Source organism: Mandrillus leucophaeus, unplaced genomic scaffold (genome assembly GCF_000951045.1).
Source record: "Mandrillus leucophaeus isolate KB7577 unplaced genomic scaffold, Mleu.le_1.0 Scaffold531, whole genome shotgun sequence".
Taxonomy (NCBI): Eukaryota; Metazoa; Chordata; class Mammalia; order Primates; family Cercopithecidae; genus Mandrillus; species Mandrillus leucophaeus.
Genome location: NW_012105709.1, coordinates 1,294,949 through 1,317,078, shown reverse-complemented (window position 1 = coordinate 1,317,078; position 22,130 = coordinate 1,294,949). Strand labels below are relative to the sequence as shown.

The 22,130-nt window shown below is 42.0% G+C and overlaps 1 long non-coding RNA gene across 1 annotated transcript; it reads right to left on the bottom strand.

Annotated features, from left to right (window-relative positions):
* Positions 1–9,583: 9,583 nt before the first annotated feature.
* On the bottom strand, positions 9,584–17,240 carry LOC105551765. Its single transcript, XR_001007896.1, has 3 exons — positions 16,362–17,240; positions 13,231–13,362; positions 9,584–10,473 (listed from the first exon to the last, which is right to left on the bottom strand). It is a non-coding gene; the product is annotated as an uncharacterized LOC105551765 (long non-coding RNA).
* Between the last annotated feature and the right edge of the window lie 4,890 nt (positions 17,241–22,130).

Below are 22,130 nucleotides of genomic sequence, written 5' to 3'. Positions count from 1 at the left end.
TAAATAAAAAATTAGCCTAAAGTGATTTTTTTAAAATGTGTAAATAGAAGATTGGGTAAAAATGGGGATTTCCAAATGTTTTAAAATCTAAAAATAATGAGAGATTTTTGGTTTTTTATTCTTTGAGACAGGTCTCACTCTGTCATCCAGGCTGGAATGCAGTGGTGCCATCTCAGCTCACTACAACCTCTGCCTCCCAGGTTCAAGCTATTCTCCCACCTCAGCCTCCTGAGTAGCTGGGACTACAGGCATGTGCCATCATGCCTGGCTAATTGTTGTATTTTTTGGTAGAGATGGGGTTTCAACATGTTGGCCAGGATGGTCTCAACTCCTGACCTCAAGTGAGCCGCCCACCTAGGCCTCCCAAAGTGCTGGGATTACAGGCATGAGCCACTGCTCCTGGCCTGTTTTTGTTTTTTATACAGTCACCCATGAGATCATTAGAACTTCCTTGAGGGTAGTGTGTAAACCTCACTTGGCAACACCTATGGAAGTGAAGAATGAAAAGGAAGTCATAAGTGTCAGTTCACCCTGAGGCTAGTGGTGATGGAACCCCAGCCACAGGGACTCTGCAGCCTCCTGGGAATTCTGGTACTGGGTATTGGATGCAAGAGTGCAGGCAAATGAAGGCAAAAGGAGGTGCACTCAATGCTAACCCAATCCTGCATTATTTCCCCACACGATCATACTCTATCTTTATAGCAACCCTGTGAGAGAACAGTGTATCAGCTCCTTTTTTAAAGTAAGGAACCTGGTTTCAGAAGGGTGGAGTAACCCACCCAAGTCGCTCAGGCAGCAGGGAAGGAATAGAACCGAGACTCAAATCTTCATGGTTTCAAAACGCATACTCTTTTCTTACCCTACTCTACCCTAGTACATATCTATCACCCCCTATAGAAACAACTCATGATTATCTTCACCAACAGAGGGAAAATTGCATTATGTTTTACTCTGCATTGTGAAAGAGATCATCAGAATAAATATCACTTTCTATCAAAAAGTCCTTCTAAGGCCCCAGTCAATTGTCTATCGACTTTAAGGTGCATTCAACACCACTTTTCTAGCATAAAGAATAAATTTGACTTACTTGTGATGGAGTTCTGCCTGTGTTTTCAGGCTAGCACATTTCAGTGATCCTCACTTAGGTGGATTCTTTTAATCTAAAACAACTCAGTTTTGGAGTCATGTGTTTAATTCATGCCCAAGAGCCATATCTTGTCTCAAGGTACAAGTGTAGTTTCAGTTACAGTGAAACTCAGGAAAAAACATTGAAGCAGCTTTAGTGTTTTTAAAATACCATGCTGAGTGACTCATTATCTTTGATCACACTTGCTGAAATTTGCACAGAGAAGTAGGTTGCAGCAGCTTGCCTTAGAAAGACTTCTGAGCTCTAACTTATTTTGTGACCTATTGGCTAAAATTTGACATTTATATGCCTTACTTTGCAGTTTCTTGATACCTCTGTGAAGTCTTGAGAAAGAGTAGCTATGGCTTATCCCTCATAACAGGAAGAAACTTGTGACTTAAAAAAAAAAAAAGCATGTTATCTCTCTCTAGAACTTTGGACTGTGGCTAGGGCAAGAATGTCAGAGGTACAATGCTTTGATTTTGGGTCAATAACTTATATACTGTAAGCATGTGACATAAGAATTGGTGGTCATTAGTCAGGTCATCAATGTTGATTTATGATCTTTTTTGTTTTATGTATATTTTAACCTACCTGAATGTTTGGCATATCTTCTTTGGAGGTATAATTTCTATTAAATAATCTTCAAGTAGCCTAAATATCAAGAACAAACATATTAAACCCCTTTTCTCCAGACTACTGGGCATTATAAATCTTTGATTTCTGCTCCAGAGGTTTGGACCACAAGATAGAAAGATGTGATAGTGACAAAGAATGTGATTTAGCCTGGGCGCAATGGCTCACGCATGTAATCCCAACACTTTGGGAGGTGGAGGCAGAAGGATTGCTTGAGTCCAGGAGCTTGAGACCAGCCTGGACAATATAGTGAGACCCCATCTCTACAAATAAAAATAAAAAATAAAAAATTAGCCAGGTGAACTGATGTGCACGTGTGGTTCTTGCTACTCAGGAGGTTGAAGTGGAAAGATTGCTTGAGTCCGGGAGTTCGATGCTGCAGTGAGCTGTGATTGCGGCACTGCACTCCAGCCTGGGTAACAAAGTGTGATCCCATCTTAAAAAAAAAAAAAGTATATGGCTTATGGTTAGTAAATGTAATAGAATTTATGTCTTCAAATTAGTGTTTTTAGAGTTGTCATATTGGAAGAGCGTGTATATACTTATTCCCATTATAATCTTATTAGGCAAAACAGTGTTCAACAAAGGTTTTGTGACTAAAATATGTGACCCCTGTTTTTATCCTCTTGCCCTGACTACAGCTCAATTGTAACTCTTTCTAAAAATCATGTCTACCTTTGAGTGACATAGATGTACTGTCGCTGAGGAAGATTTGAAAAAGCATTCCATAAATGGCAGTAACAGTGGCCACACTGTAGGAATACATTTATTATCTGCCAGCATGATTATTTTGGTGGGAATAACAACCATTTGGACAGCTAAGTCATTCACATTACTTTATAGTAACACTGCGTACCTCCAAAATATATAATCACACAAGGTAATATGTGCTAACCAAGCAGGTCAGTTGGAACTGTTAACACAATGACTGTGAGATCCAGAAAGTAAAGAAGCTTTGAAACAGCCACTGTGACATTTGTAGAAGAGACTCAATCAGATATGAATGAGAGGATTGCTAAGTAATAGCAAGGGTTTGAACAAAATGAATAAATTTCCATAGTTAGCAATAGAGACTCCCTTCGTCGAGTGAAGGAAAAGAGGTTTGTTCGGCTGTTAACAAGAGCACCCATTAACCAGGAAGGAGAGTGTGGCTTCGTGATACCTTCCGGCCAGGAACTGATACATTGAAACATTGGCTGTGGTCAAGGAGGGCACTCTCTTTTTGTTCCCAGGGATTGATCTAACTCTCTCTTGCCCGCTGTATCTATCTATCTATCTATCTATCTATCTATCTATCTATCTATCTATCTATCCCTTCATCATCCATCATCTATTAATCTATCTTCTTCTTCTTCATCATCATCATCATCATCATCATCATCATCATGTATAGCTTATTTTGGCCTACTCTAACAAACTGTCATAGACTGGTTGGCTTATAAATAAGAGAAATTTATTTCTCACAGTTCTGGAGGCTGGAAGTTCAAGATCAAGACACCGGCAGATTCAGTGTTTGGCTAGGGCCTGCTTCCTGATTCATAGATGGCCATCTTCTTGCTGTGTCCTCACATGGCGGAGGGAGGAAGAAAGCTCTCTGGGAGCTCCTATAATGACACTAATCTCATTCATGAAGGTTCCACCCTCAATACCTCATCTAATCCTTATTACCTCCCAAAGACTCCACCTCATAATACCATCATGTTAGGGGATAAAGTTCTAAGGTTTGGATTTTGAAGGGACACAAGCATTCAGTCTGTAACACTACCTAACTAATCTGTCTTTCCATCCATCCAACCATCCGTCCTTCTGTCTTTCCCTCCCTCCCAGATTTCTCTGATGCTGTGAGCACGTATTCTCCTCAGAGTTCCCCAATTTACATGTCTTCTGTGAAACCTAGCAGAGAGGGGTGCCCTTGGATCCCAATTCCACACACCAGCCTGGGTCAGGTAGCCATTCCTGACACCAGCTACATCCATTTTGTGGGACAGAGACCACTGGGATGTATTCTTGCAGGTGTGGAGAGCACAGTTCCTTGATAACAGGTGGGGGACTGGGAAAACACAACAAAAGCATTCATTACCTCCTTGAACCCGGGGCCTGGGGAGGTAAAGAATTCCAGGGCTTCTGGGAAGCATATGTGTCATAGAGAAAAGCCTAATGTCTTTTAGGTAAGAAAGAAGGGAAAGAGTAGAGTAAGAAAACTATGTGAAATGAGGAAGTGTTTTTTTAAAAATAACAAAGTGGATGTTTCATTGCACCATAGGTGTTTTGGAGTTGTGGGGAAACAAGAAAGAATGGAGCACGTTCCTAGGGAACAACAAGGTAAGAATAGGAAGGATGATGGAAATCATTGGCTGGGGTGAGGTGAGGGCACCTGTGGCTTGAGTAGTATAAAGAGTACAGGCAAGAAGACTTGGCCATGAAGACAGGCATTCTCTCCCCCTGACCCAGATTGACATGGGGCCTGATCTCCTCCCCAGCAACTATGCCAGTCTGTAGGGTGCACATTTCCACAGAGCTGTCTGGGCCCCTTTGGTTTCCATTCAAGGAAGCCCTCAGTGGTCATTTAACCAGATCTCCTCATTCCTTCGGGAAGATTAATAGTGAGCCTCACATGGCAGATCAGCCTAGGTCTCTTCCCAAATGGAACAATATGGTAGTGAGAACAGTTCAAACCCTTGCTTTCTGGGGATTACATCCCCAAGGGTGACCCTGGATTCAGAGGCCTGCTGGGGGTGCAAGATAGCATTCCTTTGGCCTAATCTGATCAAACATTTCTCAACAAGGGTTTAGAGTTTGCATGAGTTCACATGTGATTATCCAGATCTGGATTTATTGGTTTTTTTTGTTTGTTTTTTTAATGAGGGTGACTGCTCCTTAGGCAGCTGACATATTCTCAGAAGGCCGGCCACAGGCAGTGGCAAGATGAGAATGTTTGCCCAAGCCCAGGAACATGCTGGGGAGGGGGAGGGGGGACTCAGCAGCTGCTAAGCAGCTGTGGAAGGAGAAAGGTGTTTTGAAATTTCTGGTGCCGAAAAACCTGCCTTGTACATTAAAATCTGTAAGCAAATGTCCCTGTTCCACCTCCCCTTCCTGAGCTGCCTGGCTGCCACTCCTCCCTTCTTCTGCAGTTGCTCATTGAGCAATTTAACAATTGCTCATTGAGCCTTCTTCTTCTAAGGCTTCCCTTGATGTTCATGTTTGCAGGCCCTCACCTGTGTTAAAGTCGTGCCTAGGAGTGGGGGTGGGTGTCTTGGTATGATTCAGCTGGTCCCCGTCCTCAACAAGCAAGCTCTTAATGCTACGCTGTGGTTTTCAGCCATGATCACCTTGCTGCACTATTAATAGACAATAGGCAACAAAGGCACATCACAAAGGATGAAAACCGAGAGTCCTGGTCAGCCACACCAGAAAGCGCCAAGGCTACCATTTTTTGCTAGGTAGGAGTTGGAGTGATGTCTCAATGCATCAGTGGACTAGTCAAATCAAATGTAATGGCCTCCTGACCAGAGCTCCCGCTCTGAGTTCACACAGGAGTTAGATGACAGAGTCGTATGATCTACTGTAGCATTTCTCATATCTAATGTAGACTTTCTCATACACATTCTAACGTATGAATCACTTGGGGATCTTGTTGAAATGCAGTAGATTTAGAGTGGGAACTGAACTTGTGCACTTTCTAACAGGCTTCTAAGTTTTGCTGATGCTGCTGGTCCTCGGACAACACTTTAAGGGAAGCAAGTCTGTATGGAGAGCTTTTAACAGGCTTGTCAACTATTTTAAGGACTGATTTCTTATAGCACTAATGTACCTCAACATCCCATCCATGGAAACTTCCATGCTACTTAAAATTCTACTCTTGCTTTCGTGTTTGGCAAACCTTACTATATATTATTTATATAATAAATAATGGGCAGAGGGTGTCATGCTTTTTCATGAAGTTTTTTGATGAAGTATCTAAACTAATCCATGCTTTGAAGGATTTAGAGAGAGCATGGCTTTAGAACTTTTATCTACACAAAATATTTTGCTTCAAGAGTGTCTATATGAATTGGCTTCTGGGACTTTCTCTGAAAAACCTCTAGTGTCCAGTGTCTTGAGGACTGTACAATTAAGAGGCGGGAATAGATTTAAAAAATAAAACAGCAACAACAACAACAAAACAACAGCAGCAAAAACAAACAAACAAACAAACAAACGACAACAATAACAACAAAAAAAAAAACAGAGATTACGGGCAGGTGCAGTGGCTCACGCCTGTAATCTTAGCAACTTTAGGAGGCCGAGGCTGGCAGATCATTTGAGCCCAGGAGTTCGAGACCAGCCTGGGCAACATAGTGAAATCCCATCTCTAAAAAAAATACAAAATTTAGCTGGGTGTGGTGGCATGTGTCTGTAGTCCCAGCTACTCTTGGGGAGCTGAGGCAGGAGGATCACTTGAGCCTGAGAGGTTGAGACTATGTGAACCGTGATCACACCACCTGCACTCCAGTCTGGGCGACAAAGTGAAACCCTGTCTCCAACAAACAAACAAAAAGACAACAACAAAATAACCCCAAAGACTAAAACATTTTATTCACTGAAAACTCAAATCCATTCTTTAAGGTGACATTACCCAAAACATGAAAAGACAAGAGTAGAAGATGGATATACAGCAGTCCCCCCTTATCTGTGGGGTATTCATTCCAAGACCCCTAGTGGATGCCCGAAACCTGCAGGTAGCACCTGCTGAACCCTATCTATGCACTGTTTTTTTCTTTTCTTCCTATTCATACATACTTATGATAGAGTTTAATTTTAAAATTAGGTACAGTAAGGACAACAATAACTAACAATTATAATGTAAAAAGTAAGTGAATGTGTTCTCTCCCTCTCAAAATACCCTACTTCACTGTGGAAAGTAAACCTCAGATAAGTGTGGATTACTGTGGACTTTTCAAAAGTTTTACAATTGTGAAGCATTTTTAATTCTTCATTTCTTAGTGTCTGTTATGCCTTTTGTAGACTAGAAAAAGGTAAGGCTGAACCAGATGAGCTGGGTTTCTCGACACCTAGTCCAGGGCTATAATGATAGGAACAGGAAGGAAGGGAGGCCTTGGGAACTATTGCCTCCATGGGTTAAACATAGGGACCTCCTTCTAGGGAGACTAAAGATGTTGAGATACACCTTAGTATCAGAGTGTCGGTGGTGGCAATGATAATTACGAAGATGTTGGAAAATAGGGTTGAGACTGCAATAAGAAGATATGTTAATTTTGTTATCTGTGGTTGATATTACAATACCCATTGAAAATACCCTGTAGAAGAGAGAAATGTAATAATGGGGGAGGCTAAGCTCTAAATGGAGAACTTTGACTTGCTGGTTGGATTAATAATGTGACCATTTATTATTGCCTTGGGTATCACCGGAATTTTCCTACATAGCTTTGTTCACATGAAAAGTTAGTTTACTGCGTAGTGCTTGCTTAACAATTTGTTTGGCAAGTACTATGCAGAAAACTTCAACTTTTCATGTGAGTATAGACTGTCTCCCTCTCTTCAAGTTCACTTTGAGTAGTAGACTTTTGTAATCTCAATGGTGCCTTATCCATAGTAGTTGCTTATAAAGCATTTGTTGGAAAGCGACTGATCATACTTGCGAGTATTTGTAGTCAACTGAAAATGGTGAGAAGCCACAGCTGGAAAAAAAAATTAGAAGACTAGGGAAGAAAGAGTGTGGTGAGGGAGGTTAATGGCCCCCAGATCACCTAAGACAACCTAAAGAATAAAAACTGAAAGGACATCTTCAGATTGCATCTGAAGGAACTCACTGGAATTCACAGCCAAAAGCATTTTTGACGAAGTTCTAAGAATGAAAACCCAGAGAATCACTGAGGGAGTTGGAGGTGAAAGGAAGTTTAAGAAGCAAAATCGCAAATGGAAATAAAGGAAAGGGAAGTGGGGGAAATAACAACAACCAATAAGAAAAGTTCGTGTGAAGCAAGTACTCTTCACCCAGTAGTTTTCGATAATCTTCATTAACATGATCTTCTGTGCTCAGACCTGTCTGTTTATGGATAATATTAAGCATGTAGTAGATGGTGCTCTACCAGAATTTAAAACAAATTGAAGGCCGGATATGGTAGCTCATACCTATAGTCCCAGCACTTTGGGAGGCCGAGGCAGATGGATCACTTGAGGTCAGGAGTTTGAGACCAACCTGGCCAACATGGTGAAATCCCATCTCTACTAAAAATACAAAAATGAGCTGGGCATGGTGGTGGGTACCTGTAGTCCCAGGTGTTCAGGAGGCTGAGGCCAGAGAATTGCAGAGGTTGTGGTGAGCCAAGATCGTGCCACTGCACTCCAGCCTCAGCAACTGAGCGAGACTCCATCTCAAAAAAAAAAAAAAAAAAAAAAGCAAAAAACTAACCAACCAAACAAACAAACCAAAAAACAAATTGAAGAAACCTTTAGGAAAACCGACATGATGTCTATTGTCCAGCCGCCTGTCACTTGCCAGGTATTTAAGGAGTGAAATGAGCAGTGATGTTTCATCCAGATGCTTCAACATGCTTATCCCAGCCCAGGAGTGTGGCTAAGGGGCTAAAACCCATGCACCACTGTGGACCCATCAACAAGGTTCAGCAAGTATTTACTGAGTCTCTATTATGTGCCAGTGAGAAAACAAAAATCCAATTCATGGAGACTGCATTATAGTGAGGATGTCAAAGATAAACAAAGCTGGACACTGAAGTAGCAAGGAGAGATTTTAATCAGTGATAGACTATTTCCACAGAGAACTGTTCAGTGTGAACTGAACAACTTTAATTTGTACAGAAGTGACTGTGCATTTTAAAGAGAGAATGAAGGAGTATAGAGGGAGGTGAGCAGAGGTTCAGTAAATTCACGGAAGTAAAAATACCATACTAAGCAGGAAGAGGGGAGTTGGTGCATGTAAACTCATCTAGGTTTGTTAACTGGTGCTTGTGGAAGTCAGGCTCCCACCCTCCCACAGAGGCTGGAGACAGGAGCCCCATCTTCAGATGTTAGATGAACAAACAGTGAATTATTCTGACATTTTGAGTTTTCTCAGGAAGGCACTTTAAGGGGAGTTAAGGTCATTCTAGAGATGTGGCCTTGAGCTGTTAGAAACTGTATGCGTGTTTTATTTAAGCCTCTATAGGCCGAGGTTGAGGCCTAGTTGAGAAGAGGGCTCAGGGGAGCTGACTAGAGTTTGTTCAAGAAGAGAGTCTTTGCTGGGAGAGAGAGACAATACACAAACTAAATAAACAATATTAGATGGTGATTACAAAGCAGAGGAAGGGGAGAGGGTGTGCTGGGGTAAAGGTATGCAGACTGCAACCGTAAGTATGGCAACCAACGCAGGCCCCACTGAGAAGGTGACATTTGAAGAAAGGCCTGAGAGAAGTTAAAGGGTGATCCTTCCAGGCAGAGAGAAGAACAAGGCCCCAAGGAACAGAAAAGAATCCCGGGTTGGTACCCTGTAGATCATCGCAATGACATTGACACTTTCTCTGAGTGAGGCTGGGGATCCAGTGGTGGGGGCGCTGGGCACAGGGGCATCATGTTTTTTTGATACAAATGTAGAAAGCAAAGTTTGGGCGATAACTATTTCATTCATATAAATATCAACTTAGGAGTGAATCCAAAGTATGCGGGGCTATGGTGTCTGCTTCTTCTCAGGAAGGGACAGTAACTAGCAAATTGATGGAGATTCTAACATTACATGGAAGTAGCTAAACTAATTGAAGACATTTAAAAATGTCTTTACCTCCAACAATTTGCAGTTAAAAAATTATTCAATGACACTTGTTAAAGCACAGTAAGGCAGGTTTTATTTGGGACCATTGCAATAGGTATAGGGACTACTGCTATCAGATTTTGTAGTCGGAGAGAGGGATTGGGCTCAACTCTGAATATAACAGGGAAAATAATTTAAAGCCAAGGAGCTTGCTCCTGGCTATAAATTATAAGTGAGTGTCAGTGGATGGAAATTTACTAAGAGGAAACGTCACGGTTAGGGCCCTCTTGCTGAAGATAGGCCAGGATGATCAGGCCTCACCTGAGGAAAGGTGAAGAGATAAGGAACTCCACTGAGGGTAGGAGTTCTTGGTAAACCAATTTAGCAGGGCGTTTGCTAAAACTGTATTTTATGAGGAAGTGCCCAGATGGGCCTAGAAGATCCAGGAGCCTGACTAAAGTTTGGTCACTCAAATAACCTTTGTCACTGCCAGTCTAAGAGGTCAAAAGTGTAATTTTGTCTTTCCCTGGTTACTATAGAACCTAGGAAATATTTTATATTATTAGCCATTTTTGCATTTTCTTTCTCTGTGGTCTTCCCGGTACGTATCCATTGCCCTTTGTTCCTGTTGCATTATTTTCTTAACTCTTGGTGTGTTGAGGTTAATAAATAATCCTGTGTGGTATACGATGGAAGTATTTTTCTGCTATTCAGTTTGCTTTCGTTTTGTTCTTAGGACGTTTTATTACTCAGGAACAAATCCAGTTTTGATGTGTGAAGGTGTGTGTTTCCATACACATACGGAGGATTTACAGATATGCTGTAGATGTCTGTATTTGCTTTGAAGTGCCCTTCAATAAAAACCATCCCGGCTTCTGTGATTCTTATCTTCCCTTTTTAGTGTGGGAGGCTTCCTGCTTTGCTTTGTCTGCACATTTACATCGAGCCTGCCGAGCTTAATTTTAACCTGGGGAAAAATACAGAATAGAAGCTATTTTCAATCAGGTCATATTACTGAGAACACCTGTGAAATTCAGGATATTTTCTTGGGGGTAAGTTAAAATGTAGGACGCCACCTTGCCTGAAGCACATTTGTGGTTGCTGTACAAATTGGGAGGTGTTACTTGGAGCCAAAAACCTTGTCACTTTCACACCAGCACTGCTTCTAAATAACATGCCTCCAACCCTCAATCCTTGGTATTAATTCTGAAACAACTAGTATAACCATCTGTTGAAAAGTTCTGTGGGAAAAAAGGGGTCTTTGTGGCCTGTTTTATTCACTTCCATGATGATCAACACAGAGATATTTTACATTTTGGTTATCAGTCTATTTTTTCTTGCTCCAGTTTGCCTTCCTAAATGTCTGGTCATAGAGAGGCAAATAAAATATACACCCACCCTAGATGATTATAGTGTCAAAATTCCCTTAATCACACAGTAGCCCCAACCTCCTGTTTGAGTAATGTTTTTCCTACCTCGTCGTGTGAATTGTCTTATTGTTTTGGTGAAATGTTGACGCTACTACCTACTCTCATCCTCCCACCTCCATTTGCAGATAAAATCTAATTATCACCTCAGGATGGTTTCTTGACATACAATATAATCACCGACACAAAAGAATTTAGGGCACTATGACATTTAGCTTTTTTTTTTTTTTAAGACTGTTGTTTAAAAAAATTATCCTTTTAAATTAGCTATTTCACAATTAGTTTTTTAAAAAAGAAACAGGAAAAAAGAAAGAAAAGAGACAAAACCTTTTACTCTTAGTAATTAATCTATTTGTAGTGTTACATTGAAGGCAGTAGCAGAAGGGACAGTGAAAACTCATGATGGTTAACAAAGTAACAAAAGAACATGCTTTTAGGTCTTTAGGCAGGGATCGTTATTAAATTCCCTAGCTTTGATTAGAATTTTGTGATGCCAGCTACTGTATAATTCAGCCCCAGTTTATTTCAGAGTTTCTTCCTTAAATTCATTTATTTATTTCAAGACATTAAGGTATGGACTTTAGGTGTGGGGCATCTCCAATGCTCCTGTGTGCCAGGCACAAGGCGTGGGCCAGGAGAGTGAATCTCTGGTGGAGGGAGGTGAGGAATACAGGAAGTAGTGCATTTTCCTAAATAGAGAAAACATTGAAGGCAGTCAGCTTGATAGAATCATCAGAAATAAAAATCAAGGCGTAAAACAAAACCAGAAAGTACATTTATAACTCCGTATGTCAAACTGGAGAGAGGAAAGTGAAAAAGATGAGAAAAATATTTTGAGAAAAGTTGACTAGCTCCTCTGCAGTGACAGCATTCAGAAAATCAATCTAAACGCAGCCCTAGAGCAGCAATTCAGCTTCCCAGCTTGGAGGACTCTAGGTTTGAAGCTTTCAAGCTGCTATCAGATTTGAATCTCCCAGCTCACAGGGCGCTAACTAGAGGAGAAGGAAGACATACATCGCCACAGGACCCATCTCCACAGGACCACCGTGATGTGTCACCGTAGGGTTTTCAGACTGAATGCACTGGCCACACCATGGGGTCCAATTGCTGCCGCTTAGAAAAGCATGCTTTTAAAGTGTGTCATTTAAGAGTAAATATTCTTTTTTAAAAATGTGGGCCAGGAACTAATAAAAATGATGCACAAAGACGTGAGAAGTTATACTGCCTGTCTGTCCTCCTCCCTCAGAGAGACCACATTTCCCTTTGAAACAAAAATGAGGCCAGAATGAAAGGGCCTCCCTCCCTAGCCCCAGCCTCAGTTAGAGAGGGTCACAGGAACTGGCCTACCATCTCTCTCCAAAATATGTTATCCGTGTAGTTCACCAAGAGGATTCATTTGGTTTGACAAACTTTTCCCTTTAAAGAATAAACACTTCCTGAAGGGTTAAAGGCCAGGTAATGTCATTCACATTATTTTGCAACTAAGTTACTTTAATCATTATCACCATTAGTATTGCAGAGAAGTTTAAAAGGATTCTCATCTCTCAACCATATTTCATCCTCATAACCTTTTGAATCAGGTGGGACTCTTATTTACCCCATTTCACAGATGGGGAAAGTGGAGGGGGAGGTAAATCGCCTTGGGTCATACAACCAGTAAGTGCGGAGGCGAAATTTAAAGCCAGGTCTTCTGAGTCCAAGTTCGGGGCTGCTGCCATCACCCCAGCTAATTGCATTCGTTGCACTCCCACATTTGCTGGAACTGGAGCTTTGGGTGGGATTGGGGAAGGAGGGAAGAGAAGGTCTGGAAGTGTTGGAGGTGGCATGGGCAGGGAGGTATACCTTTCTGCTGAGATGGCTCACCCTCACCGCACAGGGTCTTGATGTTTGGAGAACTGACCGGACCATGTGGATTTGGTCCAGCTCTTCCATACTCTTCCACACTCCAGTCATTTGCCCTTGGGTGACTTCTTTCTCCGTAAGGTCTTGTCATGAGTCCTGGAGGCACCAGTTCCACGCTCCTTCGTCAGCATGCTGCCACCTTTGAAACACAAGTATGCTGTTTCTTTTGCCTGAACCCGAATAGAACTGTAAAAGGTGACACCTTGTCAGTGGGAAGCAAAGTCAGGTCATGTTCTTGAAGGTAAAGTTAGGCCAGGGTTCTATGGAATAAGCTGTAACCATCTTTCATGAGAATTGTGCTTTTTTCCCATTTTGCTTTGTTTTGTTTTCTCATTCCTGCCTCAGCGATACCCTTGAAGGATGGATGGGATCCTTCATGTCCATGTGTACCTCACCTGCTTTAGGAGACACCAGACTGAACCTTTCTCTCTGACGTTCTCCTTGGGTCCATCCCACATGCTGCCTGGGAGCTTCTTCCTTGTCACCTAAGGTCCCATATGTCTTCATTTTTGCCCTGGATCCGGCACCTATAGATGGAAAGAGATTTATAAGAAACACTGCACAATCAAAATATATGGACTTTGAATTCTTATTCAAAGTGTAAGGAAAAAAAGTTATCCTGGATATATTTGATGATATTACAGAATTAATGTTCCTTCTTAGGTGTGAAATAATATTGTGGTCATGTTTTAAGAAAGAATCTCCCTCTATTTACATATAAAAATATGATAGGAGAAAAAAGATGTCTACTTTTTTGCTTCAAAATCTTCAAATCTCCCTTTCACCTACCTCATTCCCTTTACCATGTAAACATGTCCTATTTGCATTATAAATATTAAATTTCTAAATTCATATGTAGTTAAACTACTAGGTTTTTAAAAAATTGAGTATCAGATCTGTTATAAGGATGAAATTAAATGTTTCCATGTCCATTTTCATTTTTTAGGCTAAATGGTGGGGAGACCAGAAAGCTCACTATTTCACCTATTCCTGTCTCCTTTGTCATTTTCTTTAGTAATATTCTGGATAGAGAAAGGTAAGGAGCATGTACAAATGACTTCTGTAGTGGTAGGGTACATTCATGTGTTTTTCCAATGTGAGGAGATAGAGATCCTTTTACAAAGTTGAGCTCATGTTCTTTGTTTCCCAGCTGGCCTTTGAGTACAAGTACGTTAGGATTTGTAGACCTCTGAGGAGGATTTCAGGACCTTGCTGCAAACGGTGGACCAGTACTGGTGATTAGGTAGCTCGAGGGCCCCTAAACGCCTCCCTGTTGATTGACCAGCTGAAATGCATGGGTATGGCTTAGGCCTCTCCCATCCCCACTCTCTGGGAGGAGGGGAGATCTGTTACAAGTGCATTGAAAGGATCTCTCTAGACACCTGGCAGTCAGAAGCAGATATGGTAGCTTTTAGCCCCCTCAGCCCATCTTTGGCCTCTGCCACCCATGTGGTTGGGCTGTACCCAAGAAGAAACCACCTCATCTTCAATGGTCGTGAAGACTTCTGGGAATGGGATCAAGGCTTTCCCCTACTGTAATATATAGATGACTGTTCCAATAGAGCAAGTGTCTTCATGCTCCACTCCTCTGGGGTAGCTTTGGATTTTGGCTGGAATGTTCTCATTACTAGCATCTGCTTTTAATTTGCATATGATCAAGCAGGTCAGCCCCAACTGCATCTCTCAGGCTGTTAAGAATTCAGAGGCAGAATCTCCTGAATGTGATGTGAGACCAGGCTGTTTCAAAATCGTCACTGATCCTACTGAGGAAATATAAGGAGAAAGGAAGGAGAGGAAGAAGCAGAGGATTTATGAGTTATTTATTAGTTTGTGATGCTACATATATCAATGGTAACCCTATCCTGACATCTCTCCCTTCTACCTCCACTCCTAATTCTTTCTGGATCTGAAGTGGAAAGAGACAATGAAGGAAGGAACTGAATGTAATTCATTCATGAGCATGTAAGATAACCCCTTCTCCTCTTCCCTTTCTTACTCTGCCATGTAACAAATATTGTTAAGTATACCAGTTGTTTTCCAATACTAGAAATACCAATAAAAACACTAGTGATTTTTCTTTTCTTTTCTTTTCTTTCTTTTTTTTTTTGAGACAGAGTTTTGCTCTTGTTGCCCAGGCTGGAGTGCAATGGTGCGATCTTGGCTCCCTGCAACCTCTGCCTCCCGGGTTCAAGCAATTCTCCTGCATCAGCCTCCCGAATAGCTGGGATTACAGGCATGCACCATCACACCCAGCTAATTTTTGCATTTTTAGTAGAGACAGGGTTTCTCCATGTTGGTCAGGTTGGTCTTGAACTCCCGACCTCAGGGGATCCACCTGCCTCGGCCTCCCAAAGGGCTGGGATTACAGGTGTGAGCCACCGTGCCAAACTGTTATTTTTCAATACTAAAACAAAAATTGAGACTAGGGATTATGAGGATTGTTATGAAAACATAAGTTGTAAATTTCTTGCACATTTGGGAGTTGTTTCAGGAAAACAGATACTTGGTGTTTTTTCAACATTTTTAGTAATGATTGTATGGTATTATTTATGAAAATATAATTCACTAGGTTTTAAAAATTAAAATTTGTCCTTAATTAAATAACTCAGTACTCACAGACAGAGAGTTTGAAGAAAAGTATATTGTAGAATTTCTGTGTTTACAGAAAGAGCCCTGCAGTTGCAATGGATTGATCTAATCAGCCGATTCATTGATTAGAAACTGAACCAAGTATTTGATTCTGTATCTTTAAATTAGTCTAATTCATCCATAAGCCATGTGACTAACTGGTAGCAAGTTAAAAATGACAAGAAATCCAGCCTAGTTTGTGGCAACTGTCTTGAACTCTTCCACTTTGATTCTACCATTCACCCACTCATTCATTCAATCAACTCTGAATGAGACTCTACTATGTGGACAGCAATGAGTAAGATATCATTAGTTCCTGTGTCTAGGTGCTTATTTCGGTGTGAACAGACCTTTGACTAGTTCATTTGGGTTACATTTCAACATAATGTAATATGGGCTATAGTAGGAGGGAGACGTGACCTAGACTGGTATTGCCAAGAGAGGCCACCCAGAGGAGGTATTGGATACCTAAGCTGTCATGAAGGATCAAGTAGGTGCTCGCTGGGGAGGGAGACGAGCTTGTTCCAGCCAAGGGTAGCAGCTTGGGTGCACAGACAAGAGGGCATATAGGGACTTTATTCTGGGAAATATTGAGGAACCCTAGGGGGTTGGGGTATAAAATGCAAGGTGGAGGGGTGTGTGTGTATGTGTGTGTGTGTGTTAGATATGAAGAGTTGGGGGAGGGTAATGTCAAGAGTTGACAGGAGTTCTAGGCTTAGAACAAGCAAGGACTCTGGGGAACTTTAATGAACTGGCCAGACTCCTGAAGCTGGCTGCTGGGCTGGGCTGATTAGTCTTAGGACCAGTTAGGCTTTACTGGCTGCCAGCCTGGGCCACGCCCCACACACCTCAAACACAATCGGGGATGGGAAGAGAGGAAGATGCAGTAGGCACTGACCTTCTGACCTTGGCAGGATGCATGAGCTGTTCTGCCCTTTCAGGAGGTTCTACCCCTCTGAGCTCAGTTCCCCTCCTCACTCTGTGATGACAGTCTTAGCACTCAAGATGCAGTGACCTGTCAGGAAGTGGGGGCAGAGGCCTGCTGTCTTCTTTTGAACTCGGTCTCCAGAGCCCAGAATATTAGGTTGTTGCTCAATGTTTGTTGAATGAATAACTGAATGTGAAAAGTTGTTGGAGAAGAACTTTCAGGAAGAAGTTTTGTGGTGATCACCACCCAGGTCCCATGGTTGAGGTCTCAGCCCTTTGGAGGAAGGAGTGGTAAGGTTAATACGGACTGGTATACAGGGTTGCTGTGGGCCCAGAGTGCAGGGGAGATGCCTGGTCCCCTCCTCCAGTCAGTCCTCCCTGGGCATAGTGAAGTCTCTGGGGAGGGCAGCACCCACAGCTCTGGCCTGGTCCCCGCATTCCCACAGAAGTAGTGGTGAGAAGAGTCAAGTTACCATGTGACCTTGAATGCAAGGACGTTTGAGGGGAGTGGAAGGACAGGAATGGAGACTCCCAAATTCATGGGGACAGCTTTGCTGGGGACCAGAAGTCCAGTATTTAAGGCAGTGAGCCAGGGAGAGCTGGGTTATTACTGCTTGTGTGATCTCACCCTTCACCGCCAGTTCATGAAGTCTGAGGAAATTCAGGTTGCCTTTGATATTAACCTGCATGAAGACTATCACCGATTGAATGATAGCCTTCGGTTACTCTCTAGTCTCCAAATACGTCCTCTCTTTTTGCCCCATATCTTGACATGAGTGGTTCCTGTGCTTGGAGGGACTCCTGTTTCTTCTTCATTTAACACAGAGCTTCTGTTCATTCTTCAAAACCCTGGTAAGATATTGTTGCTTCACTGAAAACTCTCTGCCACCACCCAGAGTTCCTTGTTCTCCCCTTTGTGACCTCGTAACCTTGTCACAGTGCTCTCTGTTGTGTTGGAATAATCTGTTTACTTGATGTTTTAGGCCGTTCTTGCACTGCTATAAATAAATACCTGAGACTGGGTAATTTAGAAAGAAAAGTTTAATTTGGCTCACAGTTCTGCAGGCTGTACAGGAAGCATAGTGCTGGCATCTGCTTGGCCTTCCGGGCCTCAGGAAGCTTACAATGAGGCGGAAGGCAAAGAGGAAGCAGGCACGTCACATGGCCAGAGCAGGAGCAAGAGAGCCAGAGATTGGATTGGAGGTGCCACTTACTTTTAAGTGACCAGATCTCACAAGAACTCACTCACTATTGCAAAGACAGTAATAAAAGAAACTAAGCCATGAGGAATCCGCTCCCCTGACGCAAACACCTCCCACCAGGCCCCACCTCTGGCACTGGGGATTACAATTTAACACGAGATTTGGGTGAGAACAAATATCCAAACTATGTCACTTGACTGCCTCTGCAGTGTGACTCTGAGTTTCAAGGGTAATAATCCTGTCTTAAAATTTATGTATATACAATTTATGTCACAGAGTCTCATTGTGAAAGAAAAAAAGCACATTAAAGGACATATCTGAGGCACTGGAAATAGATCATCCACAGTTATTCCTAAAAGGTAATGAGTAGTTGAATTAACAAAATATGGTATTTATGTACATGAGTGTTATCCAGCCATAAAGAGGAACATATGCTGCAACAAGGATGAGACTTGAAAACGTTCTGCTCTGTGAAATAAGCCAGACACAGATGGACAAATATTGTATGATTCCACATAGAGGATTTACCTAGCATAGGCAAATTCCTAGAGACAGAAAATAGAGTATAGGCTTCCAGGGGCTGGAGGAAAGGGAAGAAAAAGAGTTATTGTTTAACGGGTTTGGAGTTTCTGTTTGGAATGATGAAAAGTTCTGGAATTAGTGGTGAATGTACTTAATGCCACTAAATTGTACACATAAAAATGTTTGGTGTAGTACATTTTATTTTATGTATCTTTTACCACAATTCTTTGAAAAAAAAAAAAAAGCAACAAGAAGGGAAGAAACAAATGAAAAAATTTAGCAGTAAAGTGTTCCAATGACCCAAATGCAGAGAGTAGTACAAAAGTATGTGGACCAGTTACATGGGAGATGGCACTACAGGCTCTTTATCAAGAGAAGAAAACCAGGGGCTCACACCTGTAATCCCAGCACTTTGGGAGGCCGAGGTGGGTGGATCACGAGGTCAGGAGATCGAGACCATCCTGGCGAACATGGTGAAACTGTGTCTCTACTAAAAATACAGAAAATTAAGCCAGGAGTGGTGTCACATGCCTGTAGTTCCAGCTACTCGGGAGGCTGAGGCAGGAGAATTACTTGAGCCTGGGAGATGAAGATTGCAGTGAGCCAAGATCGCACCACTGCACTCCAGCCTGGGCGACAGAGCGAAACTCCATCTCAAAAAAAAATAATAAAAATTAAAAAAAAAAATGAGAAGAAACCCTGTGTTCTTTCTCTTGACACATATTTAGGGAATCAGTAAGATTCCATCAACATAAGCATCATATTCTCTTATTTTTCTGCAAAATCATCAGCGGCAAGTGCTTTTTCTTAACATTAAAATATACCTATTCTGGCTGCGCACGGTGGCTCATGCCTGTAAGCCCAGCACTTTGGGAGGACAAGGCAGGTGGATCACTTGAGTTCAAGAGTTCAAGACCAGCCTGGGCAACATGGTGAAACCCTGTCTCTGCAAAAAAAAAAAAAAAAAAAAAAAATACAAAAAATTAGCTGGGTGTGGTGGCACACACTGTGGTACCAGCTACTTGGGAGGTTGAGGTGGGAAGATTGCTGGAACCCTCGAGGTTGAGGCTGCAGTGAGCCGAGATCGCATCACTGCACTCTAGTCTGGGTGACAGAGTGAGATCCTGTCTGAAATAAATAAATAATTAAAAGTAAATTATACTTCTGTCTATGGAATTTTACTTCACATGAGCTGAGAGAACTCAAACTTGGGTTATTGAAATGCTTTAGAAAATTGTTAAACTGTTTACTTCTTTTAGTTTTTAATCTGTGTTAGTTATGTGTGTGTGTGTGCATGTGTGTGTATATATGTGTATGTGTGTGTCTGTGTATATATATACCACTGCACTCTAACCTTGGCAACAGAGTGAGACCCTGTCTCTAAAAAATAATAAAAAATAAGTCAATAATAAAATAAGTTGGCCAGGTGCAGTGGCTCATGCCTGTAATCACAGCACTTTGCATGGCTGAGACAAATAATTAATAATACCCAAAAGTAAAAATTAAGTAAACAGTTATAACATGATTCATCATTTTATTTATTTTATTTGCTGGATTGGAGCCTGCTGTTATATCATATAAAACATTTGCTAGGATTTTGTATTTTTAACACCCAGGCACATTTATGGGAACTCATTAGAGGGGGAAGCCTGGATTTAAAATTTCCCTCCATGAAACAGTTAAAGAGCAAGAGGTGAATTGTGTGGGATGTGAAGCATGTCATGACTGAGCTGCTGACGAGGCCTCCGCTGTACTTTGCATCATGTAAGGGCTCAGCACCCCGAAAAGGTGCCTGGTAAATGCTGCTGGCTGATAGGACGGCAGTTCTCGGAAGACCTGCTGATCAGAAACAGAGCCTTTGGCAGAATGTAAATGGCAGAGTCACAAACAGTAACAGGCCCTAAAAATAACAACTGCAACCTCAGCAAAATGAAAACCTTCTATGTGGGAAGTATAATGGGAAATGTATTGATTGGTATTTTTCTCCAGATATACGAATAGTGATCACAAGTAGAGATGCTCCCCTTTTCTACAAAGGAAAAAGTGTAAAACAGTGGTTTTACAATGTAGTAAAACCAATAAAATGGTGGTGTAAAACATTGATCACCATCAGCGGAGTCTTCTAGCAAGAATGGCAGTTCAAGTCAATAGATATGTTTGATGAATTTTGTGGTTGCAAGTGGCTGGAATGGAATGAAAATCAGCTTTCATGTATCCATTCTCTCATTCTTCTCATTTTAATGAGCACCTACTACATGCCACGCATTGTTCTAGGTATGTGGAGGATATCGGTGAGCCTAGCCAAGATTAAATTCTCTCTGCTCAGATACAGAAAATAAGGGATACACATCATACATAAATATATTAGGAATATGGTAGAAAGTGGAAAAAGTAAGTAGAAAAAAGAAAAAGTACCACAGCAGAGGAAATTCAAGAGCACCAAAAAATGGTGGGCATGGGGCAGGAGCATTAGGTGGGCAGGGACAGCTCTGCTGAGATGGTGATAAGTGAACAGTCCTGGAGCACAAACCCAGTGGATGATGGAGGAAGAGGGTTCCGGGTAAAGGAGGTAGTAAGGCCCCAGAATGGAACCTGCCAAGCTGGATCTGGGCCTGTGGTTGCTGCAGGGTGGAGTGAGGGCAGGGTCTTGCGGGCTTTCACTTTGGGCGGGAAGGGGAGTCTGTGCAGGGTCCGGAGCAGAGGAGTGAACTGACCTACAGATAATTTTTAAAAAGCATTCACTTTGCTGCTGTGTTGGAAATAGAGGGTAGGGGCATGGGCAGGGTGGAAGTCAAGAGGCTTGTGAGGGGTTATCCTTAGGTTCCAGTGAGACATGATGAAGGGCTGATCACCAGCCTCCAACTTCTGGGCTCAAGCAACCCTCCTGCCTTAGCTTTCTGAGTATCTAGGCCTTCTGGTGCACAACATCATGCCCTGCTAGTTTTTCTATTTTTTGTAGAGATGTCATCTCACTATGTTGCCCAAGCTGGCCTTGAACTTCAGGCCTCAAGCAATCCTCCTGCCTCAGCTCCCAAACAGCTGGGATTACAAGCATGAACCACTGCATCTGGCCAGTTTATTTTTTTACTATTATTTATTTACTTATTTTGTAATTTTTTTGAGACAGGGTCTCACTCTGTTGCCCAGGCTGGAGTTCAGTGGTGCAATCATAGCTCACTGCAGCCTCCAACTCCTGGGCTCAAGCCATCCTCCCACCTCAGCCTCACAAGTAGCTGGGGCTATAGGCACATGCCACTATGCCCAGCCTTTTTTTTTTTTTTTTTTTTTGGTAGACACAGGGGTCTTACTATGTTGCCCAGGCTGCTGTTGAACTCCCGACCCCAAGCAATCCTCCTACCTTGACTTTCCAAAGGGTTGGGATTACAGATGTGAGCCCGCTGTGTCCAGCCATTTTTTTAGTAAAATTTAAGTATAAACCAAAAGTAGATAGAATAGTCTAATGATCCCTCATGCACACAGTCCCTGTGCCTGTTACTAACTCATAGTCAAAATTATTTCTTCCTCATGCCTATCTGCTTGCCTTCCCCAACTAGAATATTTTAAAATAAATTCCAGACATCATATCATTTTTCCTGTAAATATTTCAGCATGTAATACTAAAGAATAAGGACTTTTCCAAAAAAAATCCCGCAATGCCACTATCGTACTAAAAAAAAAAATTAACATTAATAACGTTAACTAGTCAGTCGGCATTCAAATTTCCCCCATTGTCTCTTCAATGAGTGTTTGGATCAGGATCCAAATAAGTTTGACCCCTTCCATTTGGTTCAGAATTTCCTTTTGAAATGTCTCTGTACATGATTTGTCTAAAGCCATTAGCAGCCGCACACTCAGTTCCGTGCTCGCCATCATCTACATGTTGCGCTCCTTTCTGTATCTTTCCCAGGGCAGTGACCTCTCTTGTCGCTGTAACACTTTCACTTCTTTAATCCACTACCTCGAAGCAGCAAAGTGACTTTAGCACCCCAAGTATTCTGGAGTCATTGTGAAAGCTG